This window comes from Anser cygnoides, chromosome 1 (assembly GCF_040182565.1).
Source record: "Anser cygnoides isolate HZ-2024a breed goose chromosome 1, Taihu_goose_T2T_genome, whole genome shotgun sequence".
NCBI lineage: Eukaryota > Metazoa > Chordata > Aves > Anseriformes > Anatidae > Anser > Anser cygnoides.
Genome location: NC_089873.1, coordinates 41311817 through 41337706, shown reverse-complemented (window position 1 = coordinate 41337706; position 25890 = coordinate 41311817). Strand labels below are relative to the sequence as shown.

The 25890-nt window shown below is 42.9% G+C and overlaps 1 long non-coding RNA gene across 2 annotated transcripts in view; it reads left to right on the top strand.

Annotated features, from left to right (window-relative positions):
* The window catches only part of LOC106046635 (uncharacterized), a 30802-nt gene extending 6517 nt beyond the window's left edge, over positions 1–24285 (top strand). The window contains exons 3-5 of one of the 2 annotated variants that reach the window (XR_010829784.1): positions 12419–13383; positions 16523–16665; positions 18835–24285. This is a non-coding gene — a long non-coding RNA (uncharacterized lncRNA). Of the gene's footprint in view, positions 1–3131; positions 7948–12418; positions 13384–16522; positions 16666–18834 lie in introns of those variants that run through there. The other variant, XR_007158019.2, reaches the window with a different exon arrangement.
* Positions 24286–25890: the final 1605 nt, after the last annotated feature.

Below are 25890 nucleotides of genomic sequence, written 5' to 3'. Positions count from 1 at the left end.
TTGAGTCCTGCTTCTGGAATTTCATTGCTTTTGATAAATGTCCCTGTTGATCAGTATCGTATTGGCTCCTTTTTCCGTGTCCCACTGGAAGTGGCATCTTGTCTCCAAAACCCCATAGTGTATCAGACCATATGTACAATCTGTAACACGAGGAAACTCTGAATTAGCCTTCTCAGGCGATGAGCTTATGTGCTGAAGTACAATGAACATGGAACGCTGTTTGCTTGAATAGCTGCTAAAGTTATTAATAGTCTCAAAAAACATCCTGGAAATTCTTTTCAGTCCATTCTTAGTACTCGTTGACCTCAAACTGGCAAGCACATGAAAAAATGTTGGGAGGGGAAGCACGGATTAATACAAGAAAATAGAAACCACATGGTGGAGGGAGGGAAGATCAACAAGGCAGTATTACTGAAACAGAGGACTCCTTCTCACTCCTCATCCCACCTCTTGTCCTCCTCAGCATTTTTGATCAGGCATTTCTCTTTTATTAACATTTTTTCTTCTTTCTTATTCCTGTGAAAGGGTGACTCTATCCCCTTAGCTTGTCTTTCTCCAAATAGCAACCCAGAAGAGATGACATTTTTACTATTATCAATTATTGCTGCTTTTACTTAAAAGGAAGGCCTGTGCAGGGGGTTGTGTTAGAGACCTTGAAGAGCTCCAGGAGCTGTAGTTTTACTGTGTTTGTGCAGCCACTGACAGCTTCCTTCAGGTTTCTTTGTAGCCTTACTTAAAAAAAAAAACCAAAAAACTCTTTTCTCAAATACGTAGTACCAAAACATTCAGGAGCTGCAGAGCAGCTTGGCTACACCATGTCTGAGGGACTTCATTTTCTCTGTATCTCTTTGTACTGGACAGCTGCTGATACCTTCTATGTGGTTGTGCTTACATTTTTACAAGCATATTTACAAGCTGTATTTCAGCCCATGGTCCTTAGACTCTTGAGGATCTGCAGACCACTGCCAAAAGGCTCAAGAACAGTTATTCTGGAAGGCAAATCTGTATGTTATACAGCAGTATGCCTGTATAGGTTCTCCTTTGAAAAAGAACACTGAAAAAATTTTGGAGGCCCACACACTGGAAACCATTGGGCTGGATATTCTATATGCTAGAGATACTGTAAATTGCTGAACGCCCTCCCTCAGCTCTCATTGTCATTTTGAGCCACTAGCTATCTGGGGAAGTCTTTAGGGCTGTAGTGCACTTACATACCTGTTCAGGCAGAATGATCTGATCCTTTGTGCTGTTCTTACATCTCTCATCCCCAATATTTTTCTCTACCAGTAGGTTTGGGGGGTACTTAGGGGCATCCTGATATCTTGAAGGACCAGTCCTGAATAGAGAAACATTGCATCTAAATCCATCGGAAGACTTTGCAGTGTTGTTTTACATTATGAAAGCTGCAAATTTTACCATAATTGAATAGCAATAATGATAGCTTAACTAATAAAGATGGGATTTCAAAACACATTTTTCTTTCACAGCTCAGCCTATAATTCTTAAATGGCTTGCTGCCAAATCTTTGAAAGCCAAGGATTATTATTTGTCAGCTATTAGAAATTGTGTGTTAAAAGTCTAATCTCCTGTGTTTTGTGCTGTGTGTACTACAGTGCTAACAGTGCTACAGAAATATTGCTTTGGAGGCTTCTCATATATTGTATAACTGCTGGGAATTTGTTGGCCCTGAACATAAAGCAGCTATGAATAACTATCTCAAAATGCATTTAGAATACATTTTTCTGGCTGTGCAGTGAGAGGCAGGTATAGCCCTTATGGAAGTGGAAGGATGAGCAGCTGAGCTGCTACTATCACGTTATATGAAACCCTAAGGTACAGCCCATACCAGGTAGTGATAAAACTCCCCCTTCCCCTGTGCCATCCTCATTTCCTCTCAACACTGCTGTCTTTTATTAGTGCATGGATCCAACTACTGTTAGTAATTTCCTACTACTACTTTGGAGGTGCATCTTTAAACAAAGGACGGAGCTCTGATACTGACCTCAGTTTATCGCAATAGTTTCCTTGCTTGCTATTAGATTTGCAAGTCAGTTGATACAGCAGCCTTGTAATGGCAGTTTTAATGCTGCTCTTTGTTCTTCACATATTTCAATAATTACTTAGCTGATAGTGTTGCTTAACAGAAGTATGACTCTTACAGTCGAGAGTCACCTTTTATCCTGTGTTATACCCCTTCAGAGAAACACAACAAACACACCCTGCCACCTCTTCCACCTTGTCTTCAGCATATAGTCATGCATCTGTCACTACTATGATCACTTTTGTTACAAATCTATAGCAGTATGTAGTTAGTGTATTTTTACATACTCCTGACTTACAGGGAAGCTTTGTCATCATGGTATTGTTTGTTTCGTCATGTGGCCAAAAGATGAACCTCCTGGGGTGTTAACTGGTCAGTACTGGCAGACTGGTCTTTCTGGAAAAATATTGCTTTGAGCTAACTTAAAACAAAGCAATGAAATAGAATAGTTGAGGGAAAATGTAACCTGTCAGGTTAGTTTCATGATACTTTTCCACAATCCTGCTTACACACAATACTTACACACAATTCCACAATACTGCTTACACTGTCTTAAACATGTGATAATAAGACGTTTTCTTGTCTTCTGGTGACCTCATATTTTAATAGAAAGTCTCAAATATGGTCCTCATAATAGATTCTTGATCGTTCTTATACTTTCTAATATATCAAGCAGTAAAAATAAACTGGTTCAGACTTGAGGCAATCTCAAGAGCACTCAGTGGTTGAATATGAAGAGGATAATATGGTCTCACATCTATCTCCTTTCCCTGAATTTAAAGCAAAGGAATTGTACCCTGTACCCTGTGGTTAGCTTGGTTCCCCAGCTGAAGAACAAATATAATGGGAAAAAAGAACTACCCAGCACTGTTAGATATTGGGACAGACTAGATATTAGCACTTGTTTCATCCTGTGTGAATTACGCACACTTCTGAAGTGAGCACAAGCAACAAGTACACAGGATGTGACAGAAAAACTCACAGATCCTTTTCTAAGGATTGGTTTTATTTTCAAGGAAACTCACATTACTGATCTTAGCTTGTACTAGCAATGCTAGTATAACACATTTTTCTCTTTTTTCCTACTTAGGATAAATCAAACACCTCTACTCAGGATCAATTTTCCTTTTTAAAGAGAATTAGCTGCTCTCCAGTGCCACTGATACAGTCATGGAACTTTTGCTGACATTGTGGGCAGAGATCTTAAGAAAAATCACCCCAAAAGTCACCACTGGAGAAAAGTGGAGATGGAAAGGGAATGTCTGACTGTATGTGGGTTCTGCATTACTGTAGATGGTATGACTTCATTTGTTCTGATCTTCCCCTGAACAATGGTGGTAGGTGTTATGTTTGGCATCACCAGGCAGTTTAATGCAAAAACAGTTGAAGGTAGTGGGTCACCAATCCTTTGCCTTGCTTTACTTTGGATATGGATACTTGTCCTATTTCTAAGTAGGTAGTTAGCAGCTTACAATGCTGAGGTTCTTTTTTAACTTGTAAAAATAAACAGTATTTGTCAATGACTTGTGATCCTGATGGGCTTTCTCATGGTTAGGCTCCCCACAGAAGGACAATAAATGATTGCAGCAGGAGTTTTATACACACAGCAGAATTTTATAAACATGTTAGTTGTCTAGGCATGGCTAAAAGATGCTCTGGATTCCTTCATTATGAAGTTCAAAACTGATGTCTGTAAAGGTCATGGACCTGTTGGCTAATTGAGATCTAGATGTCACAGTGATATAACTAGCCTGGAAAGAAAGCTGTTAAAGAAAGATGTGCTAAAGGGCCCATCCACATCATTTTTTATGCTGTAAAAAGTTGGAAGGATGTATCAGATGCCATCAATTTAATGAAATGTTTACAAGCAATTATCAGTTGCATCCATTTATTTAGACTGCTTGCTTCTACCACAAATAAACTGTTACCCTCATTCCATTCCTTTTCTTGTTACGCATGTAAAACTTTCACTTAGCTGGCAACTCATTTTTATTGAATCTTGAGGTCCCAAGAGACAGATTTGAACATGTTTACTGCAGGGAAAACCAGCAGGACTTTGCTGACTTCACTGGAGTAACTGAGATCACAAATCTTCAAGGAGACCCCTTGCATATAAATGCAGTTTGAAAAAAAAAACACGTACAGATAAATGAGTAGAGAAAGGGTTATTGTAGTAATGACATGCATTCAACTTTCTAAAACTCCTGATGATAGAAAATATTTTAAACTAATGGGCTCCCTTCAATCAATTTCTGTTACAAAAGTCACGTATACATTGTAAGTAAGTGATAAGACCAAGATTCAACAGGACTCCTAAGGATGGCACATTACAGGTATGACTACTGCCACTGGATTTGGGGGTTTTATTCCATGCCTTTGATCCTGCTGTTCTTTGAGCAAAGAGTTTCTACCTACAGCAGGGAGTTCTGCGCATGATGGCTCTGTTAGATTTGGCTCTGTGTTGTTATATGAACTCTGCAGGCAACCAGTACACTTATCCAGCTGCACATCTGCTTTAGAAAATGTCTGAATTAATCGTATTGATCTCTTAGAGACAGCGTGAGGCAGTGCATGCGAATTTTCTTACCTGCTAACTCATGGTGGAGTTGTAAGATTCAATTTTCCTTTCATGTCACCTCTATAAATTCAGCTTCGAATTTCATCTCTTTTTTTTTTTTTTTTTTTTTCCTTTTCTCTTTTAATCTTACCAGTAAGGATTTGGGAGGCCAGATAAATCTCACACTTACATCCCTGTGACTGCATTGCCATTTAGGACATCACAACTCAAGTGAGATAGGCTGTTGAATCAGGCAATTCACTGTAAGTACATGTGCATCTGAGCAATGTGAGGGATGTCTAAAAGTAACAAATATTTGAGACATCAAGTCTATCATGACAGCAATCTGTCAGATGTCCTTGACCTTCAGGCAGATGGGCCCAAGTTGGCTGTGCGACTCTTTGTGGCCTTGTATGATGATCGGAGTGCCAAAAATCATGGACAAGTTTATGCCTGTAAAGTATATTTGGAATTACAGGTTCTTGCTTCTCTTGTTTATTTCAAATACTCTTCACATGCAGTTTAATCTGCTGGTTTCTGTGAACCCCACTCACTTTCATTGAACTGGGCTAGGAGCCCTCACACTAACAATGAGGGAACAGTGACCTTGAACAAGAAAGCAGCAATGACTGTGTGGGCCAGGCTGGGGAAGGCAACTTTTTTCCCTAGTACATCAGGACCTGGAAGAGGACAGCTGTCCTCTAACTGAACTAACACTTATGCTGCGCGCTAATGAGCTAGTGGCAATTAGGATACTGTCAGTAAAAAACTCTTAATTTGAGAGGGGAGCCAGCATGTTTCTGAATGAAGGAGATCAGTGAGGCTTTGACCTAAAATATCTCCCAGTTCCTTGTGTGGTGCATCAAGACCTGCAGGTCATGTCCAGGGCACGCTAAAATCCCCTGTAATTGCTCATACTCTGCTTCAGTTATTCTGATTGCTTATGTGCAGAGCATTTAAAGCTGGTTTCATGCAATGACTGCTCACAGTTTCTGCATAATGCTAACTCACTTTTTCTTCTGGAATCTTTTAATTGTGCAATCAAAGTACTCTTCTGCCTGTAAAATCTATATGAAGCCTTGTGGAAAGAATTGGTATTCACTCTGCAAATGCTGGTGTTCAATTTACACAGGTGTCAGACAAACTCATCTAAAGAAATTATAAAGCTGAATGGTGTCTTCACTCATCATTTGTGATTTATGCCATTTCGCACAATGAAAAGGCATTGCTGACTCTTAACAGTCCTCAGGAACATTCGCCATTTGAAAATGCTTCAGAGATGACTGAATATTATTTAACCAGGAGTTTAAGAGCAATAAATAGTACTTTTAGAGACTGCTGTGAAGATTGATATGAAAAGATCTTGGTCTCTTTCAGACTGTAAACAAGAAGCAATAAATTAGCTGGACTGATTTCAGCAGAATGGAATAGATTACGATCTGTCAATCGGTATGAGACTTGCTCTTGTACGTGACTGGTCTTTGAAAGAACAGATAGTTTTAGAAAAAAAATGCCTAATGCCTATGGTAGAAGTTATCTACTGCCTCTTAAAATAGGCACAGAAAATTGGTAAAGGCTGGAAATGTGCAAGTCAAAAGTTCTGCGGTGAAGTAAATGAAGACAGAGAGGTTCTTAGATTAATTAACACCTTTAAAAACCACTCATTTCTGACCACACTAGTAGTGATATACTGAATAAAAAGCTTGAATTAAAAAATATACAAAGCCAGACAAGTTGTTAACAGTAAATGTAATGGCTCAAATAAATGATTTAAACCAGTCTAGCCAAAGAGACAGTATAATGGGTGCTTTATTCTCACCAATGAAGAGCGCAGAAGAAATGACCAAGTAATTGATAGTTAGTAAACAAGGTTTTCTAAACAAGGAACTGCCAATAAAATAATACACTTCTATTTTTGCTCATCTGAAGCACTGAAAAATGATTAATTGGGTGACTCAAACCCATGAGACCTTATGAAGACAATAAAAACTTTAATTGCTTTCTGGTATTTAAGGTCTTTTGCATAGCCCATGTTTTTGTAGCCAAAGGTCTTGAAGCTTACTTTAGAGAAGAAAGGAAAGAAGCAAAGAGGGTATGTGTGTGTGTGTAAGCAGAGTTTGTCCTGTGATTGTTGGAGCTGAGGCTTCAGGAGAATCATCAAAAGTCATCAAAAATAGGCTTCTGTTTAAAAACTACAAGCACTAGCAACATGTATGGTGCTTGAGACAGCTGAAGGGAGCAGTGATGATGACAAGCCAGCTTACATGAAGGACATATAGGACATCCAAACAGATAAGCAGCGTAGGAGTTGTCATAAACATTGCCGGCTCTGTGGAAGGCAAAAATCTATGTCCTCACCTCTTCTACCCACACATACAAATGCATATAGTTGTGGGCTATACATACAGTATATATAGAGCATATATAGATATGTAGATACACACATATAGGTATGCATGCATTAGATAAAATAGTGTGAGGAACAGCATACTTACACACTGTGAGGAAATGAGGACAAGAACTTCAATAGGAGGAGGAGAAGCAGCTGAGCATATGGCTCACAGGAGAGGGAAGGAATCACCTTTTTTTATAGTATGGATCTGAAAGACCTATTTACATTTGTAATGACTACTATGTTAACAACCTCCAATTTCACAAATTTTGAATGTTCTCCAGTGCTTTGAGTGAATTTTTTTCTTGGGTGTAAATCTTGGTTAAAAAGAGAAACAGTTTAAGTGAACTCCATTGGCTCACTTGTATGACAGGTACGTCTGTGTCTGCTTCTTTGGCTGCCCAGAGCAGCCCAGGTTTTCCCCACATTTACTATGCAGGTACCACATCTGCCCCCAAGACCTCCAGCACCACCTGAGAAGCCTATCTCCTAGGACATCCACACCAACACAGACAATTTCTGTACATGAATCTGCCTCCAGCGACCCACAGTACTTTGGCACTTGTCAGATTGGAGGAGGAGGGCAGAAGAGAGACTAGGAGCAATCTGTTTTGCCTTGTGGGACACAGAGCCCCTTCCCATCTCTTCTTTCCCCTTCCAGGAAGAGCCAGCTCTTCTGTTTGTCACAGTAGGTATGTCAGACAGCCCTCCAAGGACAGTCTGGCAAGGCCACAGCCATTCCCGAGTGGTGACTGCTGTGTCTGGGCTCTGCTAAAAGCTGTAAACATGAAACCCAAGTCGCTGATTGTGCAAAGCAGCCGCGCAGACCCGTGACTCATTGCCGTCACAAAATGGAGGCACTAGGCCTCCCTGCGACAGCAGCGTGGCTCCCTGCTCCCCCATGGAGCGACAGGGGAAACAGCCAAAGGGGCAAGCAGCACGGGACATGGCCCTTCTCTTGTGAGGAAGGTGGCACTGGCTGTCCACAGGGCTCAGCCCGCTGCTGCCAGGGAGTGGGCTCTCAGCAGGATGTATTTGGCTCTCCTGGCACAGCTCAACATGCCTCAGCTCTCTGTTGTGGAGCAGATTCCCCTCCACTGCTCTGGGCACAGGCCTTCACAGGACACCTGGTGGTTCCTCATGCTGCCCACCAGTAGGCACAATAGTTGTTTTTTTGTTTGTTTGTTTGTTTGTTTTATCCTCCTTATTCTTTGTGCTCAGGGGCTGTTTACCCCCCGGACTCCCTCCTTTCTCAGACCCAGGCACACTCCTGCAGGCAGCTACCCTTGCAAGGCCAGCAGGGACCCATGGGGTAAAAACAAGTGCCCTGGCCAGGTCAGGGCCAGAATGTGCCTGGGCAAGAGGAGGGGGAAATTGGGTGACTGAGCTGGCACAGGTGTAGTGCAGTGCACTTCTCCTATTCCCCCCACTCACACACGCTTAAATCACAGGCAGGGTTCACGTTTGTGGCCAAGCTGGAACCAGGTTTCACACCATGGCTGTCGCCTCCCCCGTTTTTCCCCAGCCTCTGGCCAAATTGACTGGGTCTGGAAGCACTACCAGGTCTGGAAGCTGGGCCCAGAAAGTTTCAAATGCTGTAGAGGGAAGGAAGGCTTGTGTTGCTAGCAGACTGCATCCCACTTCTTACGGTTGTTAATAGAGGCTGTGGCATGCCGGAAAGAAAAAAAGAAAAATCAGCAGAGTGCTTAGGGCTGGCAGACAAGTTTAGTCTCTAAGCAGACAAAAATCAGAATTAAGATATGTTGCTAGGAGAAAAAAAAAAAAAAAAAAAAAAAGATAAAAAGATTCAGGTTATGAGGAATACTAGAGGGGAAGGAAATGCTGTCTTAACATGTTTGGCTGTGTTGGTTATAATGTTTGATAGCTCTGGTTTTCCAGAAGATGAGTTGAGCTATGGAGGAAACTTTCTGTGCTCTCTACATGAAAGAGGTACTTACGCCAAGGCAATTCAAAGTTTTCTAAGTCATTCGATATCTCTTGACACTTTACTTAATAACAGCTTCAAATGACCCAAGGGAGAAGTTGCTATCAGCATTGCTACAACAGCTATAATGGTACACTACTGTCACCTTAATGACTTTATGTACTGCTAAGTTTAATGAAAAATGTGCCACTTCAGTGAGGCCAAAGATACCAGAAAATAGGGTTTGGGAAATAACAGTGCTACTGTGGAAATGTCATCTCCTTGGTGGCTGAAGAAATTCATTTAATAAAGTTATAAAAATCCTCATGAATGTTTGACAGTTTTATGTAAATGCAATAAACCAAAGGCATAGGGAGAAGAAGTGAAACTCATTTTGCATTTATGATGCGCAACAAAATTATAATGTAGATGAGGACAAAATGACCTATAAATGTTAAGCACATGGTTTAATATATAATAAGGCAGCAGTAGCCCTGCTGGATGGAAAAGTGCAGTATTGTGACATGAAGGACAGCATGGTGTGGGCAGCACTGGTGAAAGGGCAATGTGCAGTGTTCCTTCCTCCTAAGTAAAAGCTGGACTTTGTGGGTCCAATGGAAAAAAAAAAAAAAAGAGAGAGAGAGAAAAACAAGAAGATTAGCTATATTTGTGAATGCACTTCTTGAAAGCTCAACGTCAGTAAAGTAGGTTTTATGTTGAAAAGTACATTTTTATGTGAAAGCTTTTCTTTCCTTAAGGTGTGAAGTTGACCCTATGATGAAAGCCAGCACAAGGTCTTCTTGGACTGTAGATGTCTTCAGGGTGAAAGCTGCAGACTTCTTGTCTTCAGCCTAACTTGGGTTCAAATGATTGCACAGCTGACATCTCCTCACCCCATAAAGGTGGCAGGTTGGAAAGCAGTGGGGTGTCCCACAGCTGGACAGTGGGGTGGGTGACATTCCCCTTGTTGCCTGGGTGTCATTTCCTGTCCCCTCAGCCGTGCTGCCCCTGGACCTGTGCACACATAGGACCCACCGCAGGATGCCTGGGTCTCCTGCATCAGTACTGAGTGTGGCTAGTGCTGCTCAGGGGATCAGTTTACAGCAGCTTTACTTCTGCCTGTAGTAGATACTTATGTGCAGAGAAGCTCCTGGTGTAGATCCTGCCCTGCCAGCACCACTGATTTTAATGGCAGAATGAGACCTCCATGGGGCTCAGGGGCAGGATATGGGAGCTTGGGGTGTCTGGCAGTGTGGCAGCCCTGCCTGTTCGCCTTGCTGCCAGCATATGGACAGCTGTACCTGTGCCTGAGCTGCCTGCAGGTGGCTGGGTCGTCACTGACTTTGAAGTGCTGCTCTCCAAGCTGTGGCAGGCAGCAGACGCAGGGTGAGCAGCTCCGCTGGCTGTGCTGGGGCTGGGGCAGACAGCCAGTACCAGCAGCCCTGCCGCTGTGGCTGATCGTGGGTCACAGCCTTGCAAACATCCTGCCTGTATTAAAGCTGACCCATCAGTCCAGGACACGTTTGGGCTTTGCCTTGCTTGCTCTCCTACTAGAAATCTAATTTGTTATTTCCATTATTGCAAATCATTTCTGAGCAATAATTCCTGAGTGTAAATCAGAGCAAAATCAGGCCCTGGCAGCACAGGCAAAAGGACGCCGAAGGAACAGAGGAGAAACTGATTTGTTGCTGTAACATCAACAAGCCTGCCAGATTTCCAGGTAGAGAGCTGAAGACTGCATTAAACTGACTCATCAGTATGTTTGTGACTCTGGGGAGGTTTGCAGCTGGTCGGGTACGTATGTTGAGCAGAGAAGAAAATATTGAGCAAAGAAGAAAAGAAATCCATGCCAAAGGCATACTGGCTTTGATAGCTCATTCCCATGCTGAAATTTAGACAAAGGGCTGTTATGGAGTTCTGTTTTCTTAATGTGTAGAGCCTGATTCAGACCATATTCAATTAGATCTGCAGATTGCTGCAAGCTCCAGTGTGCTTGTGCACTGCACAGACACACGTGGGGGGTGCGGGGAGGAAGTCTTATCTTTAAAATATGATGATGGCAAAGCAGATCATTGATGGTGTTCTGGAGCATATGTTAATGTAAGCCTTGTAGCAAATAATCTAAATGCCAGAATCTTCTGTCTTCTTAATGAGATTTCTCATCCTGTTGACTGTTGAACACAGTTTTTTTTTTTTTTTTTTTTTTTGACATATGCATGAGATTTCACCAAAACCCACCTGTGGCCTGATCCCCAGGGTACCCTTTCAGGAAGGAAGAGGTGTAAGGCTGCCCAGCCATCAGTTAGGGTGACCCTAGTCCCCAAGTCTGTTTGACCGTGACATTGCTGCACGCACAGCTGTCATCTCACGTGGAAATACACTTCCCAACAGGAGGCTGAGCCATGCTTGGATCTCAGATACTCTGAGGTGTCCAGACAGCACTGGGCATTGAGGCAGAGCACCATGGTCACTAGGTTTGGCCTCAGGGATATCTTTTCTGGGAAGTTTTAGGTGTGGAAACATCCACGCAGTGAGTAGGAAGCCCAGGGCTGGGTCAGGATGGTATATCAGCAAAGCTTGATTTTCCTCTATTTAATGTTCTTTCTGCTTTAGTGTTGTGCTGCTTAATGGGGTTCAAGCAACATCCTCTGTACTGTGTAGGTGGTAGGGTTATGGATTTGGGCACATGTGTCTGGTCTAACTCCTTTGCCACCAGTCTCATAATGCCCTATGCACTAGCATAAGGCCACATGGACAACATCAGGGAAACAGGCTACAGCTGATGCAGAGAAACGGCATTGTGTTGTGTTCAGCAGGAGGCTGAAACAGATAGGATAACTCACAGTGGTGTGGGCGTGCACAACTCACCACACGTCCCAGATCCAGCCAGTTAGCTGGAGCTCTGGAGCTTGGAGCTCTGGTCAGAGGCTTGAGTCCCACCTACTATATCAACATACCCCCTCCCATTTCCTTGGATTGCTCTCCTCTGATTGAGCACCCAGTCCTTAGCATTGCAAAGCCAGCGCTGGAGGACACTGCATGCTTTTCTGGGGTCTCACCCCTTATGTTTTGTGTGTATCCCACTTAAGCCTGAAAATATGAAATAACTTGGAAAGTTTCCAGTCTATGGAGAACTATATTATAAGGAAGGGGTAATATATGAGTGGCTTTCCTTTCAAGGAGCTCCACTGGTAGAGAAATAAACAGATTCTTTTCTTTTTTTCCAATTCTTGGATTTTATCCACCTGTCAATTAACCAGGAAACTGAATGTAAACATATCAGACTTTCAGACCGTGAAATGATCATGTTTTTTATTGTATTTCCTTACAGTTTGATTTAGCTTCATCTCTGACCTAAAGCAGAAAACACGAGAGGAATTGCTTGAAGTGAATATGGGTTTCTAGGTCAAACAAACCTTAGGGGCTGAAATTACACATATGCATCTTATTTGTCCCAGCTGTTGAAATCTGTTTGTTTTGTAATGACTCTTTGTGTTCTCCTAGTGCCCATTAAGCAAGAAGATACTGAAGTGTAAGAAGTCCTGCAGAACTTACAGTCTACTTGTGACTGAGATGCAATAAGCAAATGACACAAGGAAGGAAGGTGGGAGGAACGGCAGGGATAACAAAAACAGGATTGCGTGGTTATATAGATGATGTATGTGGGTAGACTGTGGTTCTGAATCACATGCAGAAGGGACACCACTGAAATCCAAAGAGCTGACACAGCGTTGCTCATCCTGGTAAAGCAAGGCTCCTGTGGACAGCAGAGGCAGACACCCGGAGCAGGGGCCTGGTAACACATCTCAGGAGAGCTGCAGGAAGCTGGCGGTGATTCCCCTGCCTCATAATGATGCTGTGTGAGACCTGGGAAGAAAGGAAGGCTTCCAAATCAAATAGTAGCTTTCCATGAAGTCTTTTGGGGGCCACTCCTGACATGAAAGGGAAAGGAGGCAGAGTACCAAATGACCTTTAGTTTTTTGGCTTGAGACTTGTGTTCCTGTTGCTGTCTTTATGAGCTGATGGAATAAAGTCAATGTTGCCTTTGATGTGTGCCAAGATACTATCGGTGATGTATGCAGTAATTCATTCAGTGGGGAGTAGATACTAGGCTAGGAACAATTTCGCCCGTCTGCACTGTAACTGTAAAATGGCAGCCACCTCACACTTCTGATATTTTACGTATGGTGTTTTGTCAACATTTGCCTATGCAATGCTTGCATAAAGGTGGACTTATCTTGATGTGTGAAGCCATTTGAAACCCTCATCAGGAAGTTTTATATCCTTACATAATCCCTGGCTTCCATGGCAATCTTCGTTACTGAAACTCATTCACTAAGAGACACAGCTGGTCATGGCCCATTAGGAGGAGCACGCAGGCACCGCATCAGTTCCAAAGCGCTTTGTCACACCAGGTTTGATATGAAACAACGCACAGAGACATGCTGTGAAACAAGGAAGAAGCAGAGGTGGGTCTTTTTTAAAAACTATGTCTTTGGCTTTTTTGCTTTTAGAAAGTGTGCGTCACATTTCCTTGTGAAGTAACTGAAGCAACTTAGGAAGTTTGGGCAGAAATGCCCTAGCTGGGGACCTGCTGGTACTGATACGCCTGAGTTTTCTCTCTCATTGGCAAGGCATCCTTTTGTTTCTTTCTCTTTATTTATTTATCTGAGGGAAACAGTGTTTGTGTAATAACATTTTCTCCTCACTAAACTCTAAAGCCCTTGCATTGCTTTTTTTCCCTCTCAAGGCAGAGAAGGAGGTATGAAGATGGGAGTACAGCACAGGCTGTTCAGATTTAACCTTCTCCAGAGTTTACTTTGCTTCTGGTTTGAGGGCAGGGAGAAGCTGCTGCTCTTTTTCTTGCAGGTGTATTGAGCCTGTTTAAAAGTTGCTTGCATGCGTGACAGATGCTTTCTGTATCTCGTTTGCTTTCATTATTAAAAATAAATAGCAGCAAAACACCAAGGGCCAGAGTGCCTGCTTACATTTCAGAATTCAAATATACAAATGTGATTTCTTCTCACTTTGAAGGAAGTAAGAAATTATGAGGAATTCATATTTTGCGTCTTTTCCGAATATCTTAGATGGGAATTCAGGTGTTATTTCTCCCTCTTTAAAGCCCTGAGGTGAACCCATCAGAATACCCAGTACAGCAGAGTTAAAACAATAATCAGGAAAGTGGGAATCATGCCTTACCGTCAGCTCTGTGCCACCAGGACAGGATGAACAACTCCAGCTGCAGGCCGAGCCCCGTCCCATCACCACGAGGTGCTGCTGCCGGTGCCCACATTTGATTTCCATGCCTGAGTAAACCCACCCACACGCCAGACTACGTCCCGCTGCGCTTGACATTTCTCTTCTGAGCAGACTCCAGCATTCGGGAGCCAGCTGGGAAAATACACCGATATATTTCAACCACGCAGGTCTGCTTCCTCTGAGTCTGTGTTACCAGGAGAGAAAGCCAAAAGGGAATTCAAAGGCAGCCCTGCTGCACTCATGGGGCCATCAAGAGTCACAGCCCCAGAGCTGGACACAGCCAGCCCAAATCATTTTTTTTTTAAATTTTTTTTGAAGGGAATTACACCAGAAAATAAAATGGCTCATTAAGAACAAAACCACGCTAGAACAGAAGCGCTGATCAGGAGGCAGGTATTTCAGAGCTGATGTGCCGTGGCCAGGGTCTTAGAGATATGATTGCTTCAGGGCGTTATTAATTATAAAGGCTAAAATCTCTGGCATAACAGGCAGTCAGAATAAAGTGTTCTCTCAGGAGGGAGCGACAGGGTAATGCAGGCCATTTCAAAGTCTCTCATCAGCCTCAGAGGGATTTAATTTTAAGATTGCCTGAAGTTAAACCACCAGCTGAAGAGGAGGCTGTTTATTATTTAAAAATCCAAACTGTTGCACATATTGTGAGGCTAATTGCAAATGCTGCTTCATTTTCTTGGTTCATTTTTCATAAGGGAAAAAACGTCTGATGCAGTTGTTGCCTCTTTTCTATCATACTATTAACGCACAGGACTGGGGGATGAGCAATCATTTCCTATCTCTTGTTCCATACCTGCAGGCTGTGTTTCTGAGCAAGCCGCTTAACCCTCCAGCCCTCTGTGCATTTAGCCTGTAATATCAAGAGAACAGTTGGTGCAAGGCAAGTGGTTTAAGTCCTCTTTGGGCCTTAGAAATCCTTCCCTGGGGAAAGGGCTACAATGCTCTAGGCAGGGACTGCGTACCAATGTATTTGCAAGGCTGCAACACAGAGAGGAACCGGTTTTCAGAGGGCCTTCAGGTGTTAGTGCAAGGCTACAGGGTCATTACAGCACTCCTTCTTTTCTGCACTGAAGTGGAAAGAATAACAGGGATAGACAATGAAAATGGGAAAAGCAGCAGGGCAAAAAGGGGAGAGGCAGACTGAAAGGAGGGAGAGGCTACAAAAGAATGATGTGGGACAAGAACAGCAGATAGAAATAGAAGGGGGTTGCAAGCAGGACGGAGAGAAAATGAAACAATAGCACAATGTGAAAAAATGAATATAAGAAATAGGAAGACGATAACACGAGTGGAAAATTGCAGATGAAGCAAAAGGACAATGAAACGGTTCATGAGGGAAAGGGGAAGAGAGAGAGTGAAGGGAACAGAGTGTATTGATAGCTGAGCTCTCAGGAAAATGCAAATGATGGTGTTTAAGAAATCTTCCTGTGCTGCTTGGAATTAGGATGCTTCTGGCTCTGCCGCAAAATTAAGAGTGAAAGCCAATCCTCTTTGATCTGCTCCAGTGGTGCAGAATGACTCTAAGGGAATGTATCAATTAAGAAAATATTGAAATTGCTAGTACAGCATTTTACATATCTTAGGTTACACTGAAAGCAGGGTGCATTGTAAAATAAATGAACCATGACACCTGCACTATGACAATCCACTGAATTTTTTGTGGAAAAGGGTAGGAAAAGACACAATTTCGGATGTTCCGTGGATCCTAATTATGATCACTGTGTTAGAAAATCTCTGTGCTTTGGTTGCCAGGGCTTGCTTCCCACAGTAGCTATGTAAAACAGCACTTCATGAATTTGGTAACCTTTTTCCCCGTGAAAATATATGTCAGGCTCTGAACAGTTAATTTTCTTAAGGCATGAGCAAAACCACAGAACCCATGGTGTGAAATGTCAGCTATTGGACAACATTGCTAGTAGCAGGAAAATTGCAGTGTCTGCAGGCTGTCTTGCCATATGATGACTTTAGAGACGACAGAGATGGGAGGTGTAGAAAGGAGTTTTCTCTGTCACTTGTTGGCCCAAATTTTACTAGCACCTTCAGGCATGTAACCTCCCACCACACCTACGGAAGCACTGGTTCTTAACTCTTGCACAAGACATTGTGAGGCACCCTGGCCATGAGTTAAAGTCTTCTGTTCCTGATGTACAGCTGGGAGAAACAGAGCGTGGGCCAAGCTCTGGAAAACACAGATGCCTAGCAGTAGGCTCCTTCCTGCATGCTTGTGCACCTACAGAAGGGCTTCCCACACCATGTTGTTATTTACTTAAACAGAGACACTTCAAAAGGACTTTAAACAAGATTTTAGAAACAGAAACTTTGCTTTCTTTTCCTAAGGCTGTGTAAGTCATGAATTCATCAGATTCATCAGATCCATAGCTACTCTACTACCAGCCTTCACCAAACAAGAAATCATTTCATCTTCCTGCATCTTTGCATCACGAAGTTTCTGATCCCAACTTCTGGCACTTGTATGTGAGGTAATGAGCACCATGTCTAACGCAGAACACCAGTCCTGTCCGGAGCATAGAGGAACATAATGTTATGAGAATTGTACGAACATTACAGCCTGTGAGAGATGTGTTGCTGCATCTAGCAGCTTGGGAAGCTTACTTGCATTTTTCCTGGCAGCAAATAGAAAGGGAATATTTCATCAAATAGTTTGATTAATGTTTCTTTCATCTTTGGTGGAGATAAGGAAAGGAGATGGGAATCCAAGTGTTTTTTCCCTTGTTGCCATAGCCAAGCAGTAATTGTAGATATATCTTTTATTATGTGTTTCTTTGCCTGAAACAAGGATGAATATAAAAAACATCAGGTGCTGTAATATGCAGTAGCATATCCAGATTTATTCTTCTGTGGAAATAACATAGGGAAATGACACTCTTAGGGCAACGCATTATCAGCTCTCAAAATTCCCATGAGGAAATTATATAAATCTCTATTCAGTCAAAGTCAACAGACTTGTAGGAGAGTCAAACAAGGGTAATTCTGGATGAATCAAGCCAGGGTAATATATGAGTATGCTGCATGTAGGAACAGTCTACCTTCCTTCCTGCTTGCGAGCATTGCGCAGTGGAATTACAGAGGCGGTTTAGAGTAAGGGGAGGAAGGGATGTATGGATAACCAGGACAGCTGGGAAGGAGTTCCAAAAAGCTGGAAAAAAATGTAGTTCGTTTTGCTTTTAAGTTCTCCTTTCTTTATTTTTAACTTTTTTTTTTTTTTCATGAAATGCCATTTTAATCCAAGAATGAAAACATCTTCTTTCAAAAACTGTGAAAATAAAAGAAGTTGAGGAGAGTTTAGAGGGGAAATAGTGTTACGGCTTTACTTTTCCAAACCAAAACAATTTGATAAAATCAAAACCATTAAGTGTATGTGTGTACCCAAACTGGTGGGTTTTGTACAGGAAGAAAGTTTCACTCAGAACTTCTCTCCAACCCAACCAACTGCTGGTTTATGGATAGAAGGGGTGTTTGCACGCCTGGCTGGAGCTTATGAAAGGGACTCATTAGTGTACAAAACGGAGACTGCAGAGGGACTTTTCTCAGCAGCCCATTGAGAACGGTGACCCGACATGGGCTGGAGAAAGATGCAAACATACGACAACAATAGAGCAGGGGATTAGGATCTTTTGGCCCATCTGTTTCCAGTAGGTGAATGCAAGAGCTGAGCAGCCTTGCTTGAAGTCAGCCACCTGTTTACTCAGCACCGCAGAGGTCAGCCAGTTTTTCAGCATTGATTAGATAGCCAGGAACGTGCCGAGACCTAACTGCTAAAGGGTATCTCACTGCCGCAGTGCCATGGGGTGGTCCCCTCAAAAAGGGGCTGCCACCATCAGTGGTGTATCACATTCCTGCATGAAATTGCATGCTGTCCCTCCGCACAGACCCTCGCCTCCAGGCTGCAGGTCCCTCCGTATATGTGGATGGTTCCTTCTGCTCCTCGGCTCGTGGTCTCAGACCAACTCTTTCCCCCAAGCCCTGTTCCTAAGGAGCTCCCTTTCTCGAGTCGTTTCTCCTCCTGACAATCGGTGGCCTGCCAGTCAGTGCTTAATTCTAACTGGGGAGAAAGTAGGAGTGCGATCACTTTCTCCTTGGAGATGGTCCCTAAAAATACTGCTCCCTTGTGCTTTCTACTCAGGAGAGATGAAGTCCCCCTCCTAGACTCAAAGCCGTAAGGCAAGGGGCTGCCCTGGTCCTACCCACGCTACCTGGGGTGAAGAAGAAAGAAGCATCATTACACACTGAATAAGTTTTCTGGCTTGTATTTGCACATTCATCCAGAGGGAATTTCATTCCCTTATTGTATTTATAGGTCCCCAGGCTTGGGACTATTGACTTAAATGAGGCTAATGGAAACAGTTGAAGCTAAATCCCCACACCTGCTCTTATAAGCTGTAGCTGTCGTCTCTGTTCAGCTGTTCTCCTTCACAACAGGCCTGTCTGTTGTAATCAACACACACACATTCTCATTGGCTTTACTGGCCAGGTCCAATCTTTTTAGCAAAAGCTTAGGGGTAGGAAACCTGTATCACTGACCACAGGGGTAGGGGAAATCTTTAACGTTTGTCCATGGTGTTGCATGTTGTTGCTCAATGTTTGCTTGTTTACCTTCTCTTTTTTTTCTTTTTTTTTTTTGACTGCAGGTGGAGGTGCAGACAGGATCTCTTGAAGGAAGCGCATGTGCTCCTGTAATATTTTACTCAAGCCTCTTGTATCAATAGGAGGGAATGACCTTTTAACAATGTCTCTCGTCTAGTTTCATTCTCATGGTCAATGAATCACACCACAAGCTTTGATCGACTGAGTGTGAAAATTACACCATAAGGTCGTCTGTCTCTTTGAAAAAGCAGCTGTTCTTTTTTTTTTTTTTTTGTCTGTCTAATTGAGTTTGTCCTGCTGAAAAGGACATGGATTTTCTTTCATATTTCAAAGTGATGAGTTCTTTGCATGATTTCAGTAAACTTAGGGCAGGAAAAAGGCCTGCTTCTGCTTATTGTTTCTTCATTCTCAGAGGAATTTTAGCAGGCTGTTTTCATTATCCATGAGATGCAACTGACACCAGGCTGCTTAATGGCATTCCTGCACCACCACGGTGCGTGACAGGGAGGGTGCTCTGTAGTCAAGCTACTGCTGTCAGGTTGGCACTAGCTTGGACTTCAGCAGAGGCAGCATTTGAATTCCCCCGGTGTACAGAGCACCTGTACAAGAGAGAATTCTCCTGTTCATATTTCACTGACTAAATGACAAACTGCTGACTAGTTTTCACATTTCCCTATGGTAACATTCTGGGGAGAATGGAGGGGAAAGGTAAATAGAATTAAAACCAAAACCAATTAAAACCAAGCCTCCAAAAATTGAAAAGCTGTCCAAAAGCCTCCCCTATGTGTTAAGCACAGCCACAGCCTTAAGTATCTGATTTATACCAGGGGATAGCCAAAGCTAAATCACAGCAGCTTCTGATCACTCCGCCTATACAGAGACAAGCCCATTGACAGAAGTGAAGTCAAGGAAAGGTTAAGGCTGTGACTCAAGCAGTTTTGAGATAGGGAAGCAAAACTGTTTCTCCTAGAATAATAAAAGCAAAACAAGGTCAAACCTAGGAAACATTTATTTAACTCATTAAATGACCACAATAGAGACTACCTGTGAGTGTTGGCTGCAGCTTCTTTACAGAAGTGGAAATAGTTTCTGCTGGATCTAACCATCCTCAGTTCCAGCTATTCATATGCAAAGTGTCAGCCAGGTGAAATGTGTGCAGGCCAGAATGTGAACAGTCCCTGGAGTACAGAATAGAAGAAAAGGTTTATGTCTACAGGCACAATAACGTTGTGCCTGTCTAGAAAAATTCCTATTGTTATTCAGAGCAAGCCTTTTCTCAGTCAATAATGGCCAACTATCCTGAGTAGCACTATGGTTTAGCAGTGAGGGACGTGAGGAAGACAACTGTGGAGCTAGTCCTACCATAAGAAAGGCTGACAGTTCCTTATCATCTACCCCATTCTGCCTTCAATAGAGGCCTAGGAAAGAAGCATAAGCAACTGGACAAATGACCTTTTCCTGTGATACCAGTTTCCTTTTCCTTCCCTTTTTCCTCCTTCCCTTTTTCCTCCTTCCCTTTTTCCTCTTTACCTTTTTCCTCCTTCCCTTTCATTCCCTTTTTCCTTTCCTTCACCAAAAAATGCAATGCGAATAATTTGGACAATCATTTTCTAACAGCCTCACTTGCTCTAGTAATAACTTCATTGTAAAAATAATTTAGCTCATGATCCCTCCCAGCAAATTTCCCAGCTTCAGTGAGGAGGCAGTATGGAGCCTGATATAAATATAGATCTTTGGAGATGAAGAGTGCTAGCTCTTGTTTTACTATTGTCTGTAGCTTAGATACTTCATTGGTGCTCAGGTACAATGGAAGTATAAGGTTGTTTCAGGGAAGTGAATAAGCTACTAATTCCATCTCGATGTCTGTAGCCACACTGTCTTTATTGAATTACTTAGAAATTTCATAGAAGGACTGATTGCTGTTCTTGGATTTTTTTTTGCTAAAATAATCTGAACTCTGTTTCAAGGTCACTGTATTGTTGGATAGCCAATAGCCTCTGGTGCTTATTAATAGCAAAAACTAGCCTGAGTTTTAATGAAAGGTGCATTAAATCACATCCTGTTGTTTGGCTCTATGATTGCAAAACTAAAATGACTGAACACAATGTGGCAACATACATGCTTTAGCAGCACTGCTGCCAACTGTTCTTGGCATAAAATGAGTTGACTCATCTTGAAAATAGGCCTCTGTTACTTAAAACTGGGGCAGAATGCAAATGTTCATCCCGCTGACCATCACTGACATCGTTACCGGTACTATTTATGAAACAGTGATGCGCACTCTCAGAAGGCATCTGCAAAGGGTGTATTGCATTAAGCTGATGCATTACAGTAAGATGAAATCACTCATATCATCTGATAAACCTGCAGGTGAGTTGGTGAGAGTTTGCATTCAGGAAAACATAATGCAGAGTGCGAGTGTTTTGGGAGGTCTGTCTGTGTAAACAATGTCTGGGCTGAGCTCATTCCTCCTGGCAAGAAAAATGCTCTGTACCCATTTTGCTGGTTCCTTGGGGATGTGCAATCCATTATCCTGACCTTGAAAATAGCAGGTGTGAGGAGACAGAAAGCATGTAAGGGAGAAGAAGGGCAGTTTGTGTGGGGAGAAGGATTACTAATAAAAGGTGTTGTCCTGAAAAGGCTCACTGTAGACATTGGATACATTGCTTTTCATTTCTCTGTAATCTTAGCTAAGTTATACTATGTGAGAGAATAGATTTACATTTTCCCACCCGGTTTTATGCAAAGAGGATGGTACCTATTGGGTTTTTTACTGATTTTCCCTCATTATTTCAGGTCACAAAAGCCTACAAGTGTAAGATGATAATGCAGGTCTGTAATGGGACCTGCGCTAAGTGTTGGGGTTGAGCTGGATATGGCACACATTACCTCCCCACACATGGAAGTCATGTGAAACCTATCGCAGAGGCATACAGCATCCCTTTCTTTCATAGCAAACCTATATTTCTTAATATATGTAATTATTCTGGTTAATATAATCCTGTGTGAGAAGCAAAGGAGTCAGAAATGACTCTTCATCATTATTCTGTGGCATCTTTGTTCTGTTCTTCCACCCAAATCGCTCAAACATTGGAAGAGACATGGGCATCATATGACCAAATCTTCCTGTCACTGTCTGAAAGTCTATTATCCTGAATGACAGCAGAAATGGTAGACAAATTCCTGTTTCTAAGATAGATACTTTAAAAAATGAAAAAAAAAAAGAAAAAAAAAGAAAAAAAAAAAGGTCCAGGTAAGGATCCAGGTATAATTTGGGTAAAATGAGAATTCTCTTCCACACCCTAGCTCCCTCCTAGATTCAGGGCAGCCTTTCTCCACAGTCTGGAACTAGGATGACCCTGTAAATCTTTGCTACTCTTCAGCTTCCTCCTTTCCTCCCCTCCCTGCCCTGCTCCATCCTCCCAGTATGAGGAAGCCTTAGTATCAGTGGCATGATGCAAGCTGTTCTTCACATACAAGGTCTGAGATCTGGAAGGGACAAATAGCTGGGCACTCATCCTTCTGGCTGGAGTAATCGTGCTGCAGGAGCTCAGAAAACAAGCAACTGCCTTTAGAGGCACTAGTTTCCTAGGTAGTTTTTGGTTAGTGCTCCTTGTTCAGCTGGCAATACAGGGATGTGGATGAGTCCCTCAGGGGCCTTACTGTCCCCTTGCTCTTTCTGTGAAACTCTAGTGTTTGGGCCTTTTGCATTGATTCTTTGTGCAGTGCAACGTGTTTTTCAAGACACACCTCTGTTGTGAACCTTTTTGAACCATGGCTGGAGGAGACTGGGACTCAGTAACTCGGGAGGATGCTTTCAGTCTCCCCTTTCCATTGAGCATAGATGGACTGAGGCAGTAGACAAAGACAGGGATGGAGAATGGTAAGGAGGACTGTGGTGCCAGAGCGTTGGATAATCACTCTGGGTTATCTGTGCTTTTGTGGTGATTTATAGGAAGAGTCACAGCTAACGAGGCAAAGAATATTGCTTTTTGTAATTGAATGCCAGACTGTGCGTTTATACTTGCGGTATCCCACTGCCTGGAGATTTGGCTGGTACAAGTTCTGCAGCAGTGACCCAGGACGAGCAAACATTGCTTGTTTAATAAAGAGAAAGGTCTTGAGCAAGAACATTTATATCACACACCATCTTACACATGGCTGGGCAGCGTGAGCACGGTTATATAAATTCCTGGAGAAATCTGTCTACTTCAGGACAGGGTCCAGGCAGCTTTTCACCAGAGGTGCAGACCTATCAACCTCAGCCACCTCAGGAAGGAGAGTGCCCCCGTGCCACCCACCAGAAGTGCACACCAAGGCTTGACGTGTTTCTCCTGTGCTGTGTCTAGGTGACCCTGAAAGGGTGCAGAGTGCTCTGTCCTTGGCAGATGTGTGGATAAAGTCATCCTCTTGGTGCCGAAGTGTTTGGGGAGAACAAGTGCAGCTCACTGGGTGACTCAGAGGTGTTGACGCACCACGGCGGCAGGTTAAGATTGATCACTGTAGCTGTTTGTCCATCTTTCTTGAGGGAGCTGTGTCCCCAGAGCAGGGTGACGGGAAGGCTCATGAGTCAGCTCCTAAACCACCAGAGCTGCCAGCCCAGCGTGTTATGGGAAGCTGCCACTGACCTGGGGTCATGCTGTTAAGCCGTACTGTAAACTGCAGCTGCTTAGGAGCTGATTCACATCCCTTTCATCTCTTCCTTCTGAAACAAACCTTCAAGGATACATTCGGTATCCTTGCTTCATCTGCCATTGTTTGTGGGCCAACCTGAAACCGAGAGGGGAGTTCTCCTGCAGAGGCAGAAGAGGGTGCTCCAGTTCACCCACTTCACTGAAGGTCTTCTGTCTCTCTGTCCGATAGTCCTATGACTATCAATCTGACCGCTCAGTTAGGACCTAAAATCTGGGTCTGATGGGTGAGCTTTGAAGCTCTGTGTGCTTCGAAGAGAGCCTTTCCATTACATAGAAATGTAACAGTCCGTTCCTTAAAATTACAGTTCAAGACTTTTGCTTTTGTTGGGCCTTTCTCTAGGCCTGGATGTGTGAGCCTATAGAAAAGAAACTGTTGGCTTGTTTCTCTTCAAACGCTTTAAATTTCAAGTTGTTGTGTAAGCGGGCAGAACAGAACCCAACACTCTTCCTTTATCTTAGTATTACAGTGGTATTCATAGACCTCGGCTGACAAGAGCCACCACACAAACACATAGTGGAAAACTGTCTGTCTTGCAAAAAGCCTCAAGTTGACAGACGGTGAGAGAGGGGACGGTATTACTGAAATTCTGCAGAGGGGAGGAACTGAAGCCCACAGAGGAGGGAATTGCCTTACCTCATGTGAGCTACCGGCTTTGGCTAGGTAATGGGAAAGAAAATGGCATTTTTTTGCTGGCAATTTATTTTTGCTGGTAACTTTAGATCTAAATTGAAGACCAATGTTTGTATCTCTCCATTGGCAAGGGAAGGGAGCCTGCTTGATTGGAATAGACCAAGAGTCAAACTTTTAGGTTAAAAAAAAAAAAAACACTAAACTTTTAGCTAAAATTGAGAGTGAGTCCCACTGTTGTCACCGGAATGCACTGGAAAGGGGAAGTCAGATGGTAGTCACTGATGGTTTACTTATCTAGCTGAAGACTACATTTTGTGAGATCCTGAATCTGTGGAACTTCACTATTTTTTCCAGTAATCTGGGTGATGGAATAGACTGTATATTTACTCCTCACCTTTCAGATGATGAAAGTCTAGAAGGGACTATAACCATGCTGGCGAGATGAGTGTAATTTCAAGGGGTCATGATAAATCAGAGGAGTAGTCTTAAATAACCAATATGTTGTTCAGAGAGGACATAGGTTTAGGAACAATCTGTTGCAAAATGGAAAAAAAAAAGTGCAGGCATAAGTTCTGCTGCAGAAGGTGGGAGGGGTCGGATAATGCACCACAAACTGAGGTAAGTGCTATAATGGTGTGAAAAAAGCAATCATCAGCTGGAGGTGCTTAGATGGGAGAGTGTTTTAATGTAAAACACCTAATATAATTATTCCGCTTCTCCCTGGTAGCTTCTCAGCTGTAGCTCTGTGTTGGGCACCACCCTTGAAGGAGGATGGAAGGACCCTAAATTAAAGCAGCAAAGATATCTTAGGAAATATAAACTATAACAAAATTTGAAAGCCCTGGGAGTGCACAGTCCAGAGAGGGAAAATCTGAAGGAGATGGAGGCTGTAGTCTTCATATGTGCCAAAGATCATCACAAAGAGGGTGGTGGCTGATTTCATTCCCCCGACTTGTATTCTGCCAGAGGTGAACAAGGAGCAAGGAGATTATATTACAGTAGAGGAAATATTGTGTAGATGTTTGGGCTGCAAGGGCGGCAGAGCAGTAAGGTACCTCAAGAAACTGAGGAGCTTTAATCCCTGGAAGTTTTTAATAGCAAGGCATTTTCAACCCTATTTTCTACAAAATTGTGATCTTGCCCACTTTATGGTGAATAGCACATATGGCCAAGCGCCTGGAATAATTGTGAGAATACATCAATTTATTAGCAACAGCAGCTCTCCTTGTTGCTCGCTCAAACCAGATCTTATATTCCTATCCCCTCCACACCCACTTTCTTCCACAGTTGCTGGAAAGAGTGATTTGCCCCAGCTCGCAGCCAGCATTTTAGCTTAAAGTGGCTGAGCAGCTGCTCGTGCCATCCATGCGCGCACACTGGCCTTGGAACAGAGTCTCGCTGGCGATGTGCTCAGCAGTAAGCGCAGCTAGCCCCTCTCCGTCACGGAGCTCTACTTCTCCAAAATAATTCAACTTCTCCAAAATAATTTCATCTCTTCAAACAAAATAAAAGCAGTTCTGGGGGTGGGGGTGGGGGGTTGCTGTAATCTCTCTTTCTTCAATGTAAGCAGCATCTTTATGAGGACATCAAAGTACTACCAGCTGGAGAATTAATATAGAAAATTTCCTTTTATGGAAGAAGTCCTTTTCTAACACAACCAAAGAGGAGCTTTTAAAGAACGGCACTAATTTGAAAAGCTTACTGTTTCCTTTTAGGCCATGGATTCAGTCTAAATAAAGTGCATCTTCTCATTGCACAGCAGACATTTTCAAGTG